The following is a 4,901-nucleotide window of genomic DNA, read 5'->3' on the forward strand; positions in this document are numbered from 1 at the left end:
GGGTCCTTCGGGGCACATGCGGGGGGCTGGTGTTCGACTCTGGGGGGGGTTTGGTTGGAGCCTATGGCGCCTGTGGCTTCGACTGGACCTTTCCTGGGCCTTCCCCCGGAGTTGGGTATTGGTCTCTTGCGTGTGCTTTGTGGATTTTTGGTTGGTCTTCAGCGTTGGGCTCCCTCGGTTCGCTGACTGGTTTTGGGGTTCCTTGCGTGGGGGGCTTCTGCTGTGTTCCGGGGGGTCCCGGTGTCGTCTCGGACCGTCCCAACCCTGCATGTCTTCTTGTTTTGGCCGCTGTTGTGTCTGTCTGCTTGAGTGTGTGGAGTCGTGTCTCCTTTGGCATGGCTGCGGGTCCTGGGGCGCATGGCCTGTCATTCCTCTGTGGAGTTTGGGGGTGGGGGCGTGGTGTTCGCTGGTTTTCCTTGTGGTGGCGGAGTGCCGGGGCTGGGGTAGATGGAGCGGCCCGCGGGGTTGGCATTCCCATCGCCGTGCATGGCGGTGTGAGTGGCGCGCGGGCTGTTTGTGTTTTCCTTCGGCCATGGCGTGCTTTATCGGGGGTGTGTCTTGGATGGGGATGTGGTAGGGATTGATGTGTGGGGTGTTCAGGGGACTGACTGTTCCGGGGGGGTTCAGATGCCTTCAAGCAACATTGTACTATTGTACTTATTTTATGCCTATTCTTAAATCTGCACGTCTACATTACACTATTTGTATTGTCTTTTATACCTATTCTTATGACTGAAGTTTATGCATTTTTTTATTTTGTCAATTTGTGTGCTGATTTTATGCCCATGTTAATTTTTTTTTCTTTTTAATTGTTTATACTAATTGCTGTGGTGCACTCTGGACTGAGAGTACTATGTAGATAGCTATTCATATTTATTATTGTTATATTGTAGAAATGTGTGCATTGAAATGTCCATAGATGGAGTTGATATAGAGAGAGTTAATGAATTTCGTTTTCTTGGTGTGATTATGGATGATAAATTAACATGGAAATCGCACATAGCACACGTTAAAAAAAAGATGTCCAACCAAGAGTATTTTTGTTATGAATAAAGTAAAGGATGTGTTAGAGTATGAGGCAATGAGAACACTCTACTGCTCACTCATCTCACCTTATATCAGTTATTGTGTTGAAGTATGGGGGAATACTTATGGGACCAATATAAAACCATTATATATACTACAGAAGAGGGCTGTACGAATCACACATAAAGTGAGTTATCGAGAACACACAAATATATTATTTATTAAATCTAGAATAATTAAACTTGAAGACATGGTTAAGTTTCAAACAATGTTAATTATGTTTAGGGCAAGAAATAATACACTGCCTGAAAAACTACAAAATCTTTTTCATTTAGATAGTGAGTTTAGTAGGAGAAAATACAATTTTAAACATCAGTTTGCACGTACCACACTTAAACAGATGTGTCCTTCAGTTATTGGTGTAAAGTTGTGGAATTCTCTCCATAGCGAGCTTAAGGGATGTAATAGTGTTTATCAATTCAAAAAAAATTATAAAAAAAACAAATATTTAGTCGGTATGAAAATCAAGTGTGATCTGAATAGTGAGATATTTTATTTTTTTCTTCTCTTTCTTTTCTTCTTTATTCTTTATCATTATTATTATTATTAAATGTGTTCTTGTTTAACTGTGGATTGTGTGTTTCTTTTATAATGGTATAAATGATTATTTGTGTAAATTAGGTTGTACGCCGACCATTAAGTAAATACTTGTTAGTTTAGGAATAAGGGGCAGGTAACTATAAGATTTATTCTTCTTCCTGCTCCCTTTGTCCATGGAATGACTATTTATGATTGTGTAATGAAGAAACTATGATTGTATGATTCCATGTGGCAAATAAAAACTCTGAACTGAACTGAACTGAACTGAACTGTAAAGTCTCGACTACATTGAAAATGGGGGTGACCTCAATTGTAATTTCGAGAATAAATAAAGGTTGATGATGTATTGACAGACAAAGGTTTTGAGGAATTGAAGAAAAAGACACTCATTCTCAGATGAACACATGTTCACTTTTGAAAATAGACATTACGCTCTGGTTTCTGCAGACATTTAACCCTTTCACTACCACACTACACCGGTTAACCGTCTATAGTGTGGTAGTGAAAGGGTTAACCTTCTGTAGTGTGGTAGTGAAAGGGTTAACCTTCTGTAGTGTGGTTGTGAAAGGGTTAATCCTTTGTCATTTGACAGTGAAAGGGTTAACCTGCTGTATTGTCGCAGTGAAAGGGTTAACCCTTCTGTATTGTCGCAGTGAAAGGGTTAACCCTTTGGTAGTGTGGTAGTGAAAGGGTTAACCCGTTGGTAGTGTGGTAGTGAAAGGGTGTGGTAGTGAACGGGTTAACCTTATGTAGTGTGGTAGAAACAGTGTTTTGGTCCTCAGTGTTTCTTCACAGTGCTGATCCTCAGTGTGTGCACAGCAGTGTTATGTGTTCATGTGGGCTCATTTGACAACCATTATGTAACTGCAGGTGTCACAGCTCCAAGGTGTGGTAGTATGGTTCGTGCACACACACACACACACACACACACACACACACACACACACACACACACACACACACACACACACACACACACACACACCCACCCTTGCCCCCTCTCACAATAGAGCCTCTGTTTCCAGTGAATGTCGAAGGTGTTTGTTCACTGGGAATCGCGGGGTCGACAATATGACCAAGCCCTTCCAGAGAGAGAGAGAGAGAGAGAGAGAGGGAGAGGGAGAGAGGGAGAGGGAGAGAGAGAGACAGAGAGAGAGAGAGAGAACATGAGAGAGAGACAGAGAGACACACAGAGAGAGAGAGAGATACTTTTACTTTTGATATTCTTTATTAAAACATCTCTATTAAAGAAAATGGCCAGTAGAGACAAAAAACCTCACGGCATCTTCATAAAACCAACCTTCACACACACACACACATGCACGCACACACACAGACACACACACACACACACACACACACACACACACACACACACACACACACACACACACACACACCCCCCCCCCCCCCCCCCCCCCCACAGTACATATTGCATTCCCCAGTCCCCAGGCAGTCTTGAACGCACCAACATCATGTCTCAGTGAAAAATACATAAACTCCAACCGAAGGCGTGCAGAGATCATTCCCCTCAACTGATTCCGTAGGACCAACGCCCCTGATCTTATTCCTGCGGGTTAGCCAAATGGCTAACTTAGTCTGACCATATATAAAATTCAGTGGTACACTTACAGCCTTTTATTACGCAATGAATACATAATGCCCAAGGATGAAACTCCCCACACAGAAGATCTCCCCCAGTTTCACACACAACCCCTTGAGGAAACACAACACATTGTTGACTCTTTGGCATTGTGGGAAAACATGGACAGAGAGAGATAGAGAGAGAGAGAGAGAGAGAGAGAGAGAGAGAGAGAGAGAGAGAGAGAGAGAGAGAGAGAGAGAGAGAGAGAGAGAGAGAGAGAGAGAGAGAGAGAGAGCATAGGCGGCGGGTGGGATGAACATTTGGGTAGGCAATATCGCGTGGAGCGTGCAAAATGTTTCCTTTTTTGTCAATACACACACCCACTAGGCTATGCGAGGCAGGCGAGCCCCACTCATTTAATATATAGTGCAAATTAAGTGTTCAAATGAAGGCATCCAATAATAGATGAACCATTGTCTTACCTTAATGCAGCAAAATGCGACGTTTCGTCTTGGCATCAATGATCTTTTCTGCTTTAACTTTGTCTGATCACTTTCAATGTGAAGCAGACTCTCCTGGCGCATTGTTGTTCTTAGCCTTAGTTTCGGATGTGATGTGCCTCATTGCTGAGAAAGACCGTTCACAACTTGAATCACAAGTAGCGGTGCTGACAGCAATGAAGGGAACGTTTTTCCTCAATTCTATCTCATCATGCTTTGAAAACAATGTACATACAGTAGCTCTAAAAGGTTTCCACGATTTGATGAACTCTGACTCTCATCATGTCCTCTTAAACTTAGAGCAAGCCCTTGTATGCCAAGATAAAGCAACATATAGCCTCCGGTGATCCATAGTTATGCCCAGGGGCAGCCCGGTGCAGCTTCTAAATTACTTTGTTTATATGCCTTGGAAAAATACCGTATATCCATTTTGCTTTTTGAAATTTGACTCAAAATAGCACACTGGTGTTCGCTACAAAGGATCGGCGGGCAGAGATTCGAAAAGCAGGTGTTTGCTTTACTCGGCCTGCGGGATCAGGATGATCATGTGAATGGCTACATTATTTAACCTGAGCCTATGCGTGATTGGTTACTGCCTGTACCTGGAATGTTAAACGCCGCCACCTGGCCGATTGACACCTTCGTCGTTGACACCTTGGCCAGCGGCGCTGCAGCACAAGACACACACAATAGCCAGCAGCCTGCCCACATATATTATATATACATTTCAAGATTCCCAGCATAACGATTTGGGTAGGCCTAGCCTACCCTCGCCTTATTTTTTTTTTGATCCACTTTTTCTCCCATTTTCTATATTTTCTCCCATCCCAATTTCGTATCATCCAATTCAACCCTCCCCTGTCACGAACGCTGTTTCTTGCCTCCCACAAGCCGGCTGCAGTGAGGACTAAGTCATACATAGCACAAGTCCCCTCCGGTACTTGAGGTAACAGCAGTCGCATCTTTTCACCTGCGCAGCTCGACCTCTCAGTGTCGAGGAGTAACGCGTGGGAGGCTCACGCTGCCCCCGACACTTCCTGATTCCACTGCGCAGGCGCACCAACCGACTTGTAGGAGTCGCTTGTTCACAACGTTCGATCCCCACCCTTCAGTTTTTCCCTCCCCGTAATACGGCCAATGTGTATTACTGCGGACGACCAGCCAAACTGAAAAACAATGTGGAGAGCTGG

The 4,901-nt window shown here is 44.1% G+C and overlaps 1 protein-coding gene across 1 annotated transcript in view; it reads left to right on the forward strand.

Moving 5' to 3' along the window:
• Window positions 1-4,901, forward strand: part of ahr2 (aryl hydrocarbon receptor 2) — a 106,734-nt gene that overhangs the window by 87,614 nt on the left and 14,219 nt on the right. The gene's annotated exons all lie outside the window — the stretch shown is intronic.

This window comes from Notolepis coatsorum (genome assembly GCF_963971535.1).
Source record: "Notolepis coatsorum genome assembly, chromosome: 1".
NCBI classification, from domain to species: Eukaryota; Metazoa; Chordata; class Actinopteri; order Aulopiformes; family Paralepididae; genus Notolepis; species Notolepis coatsorum.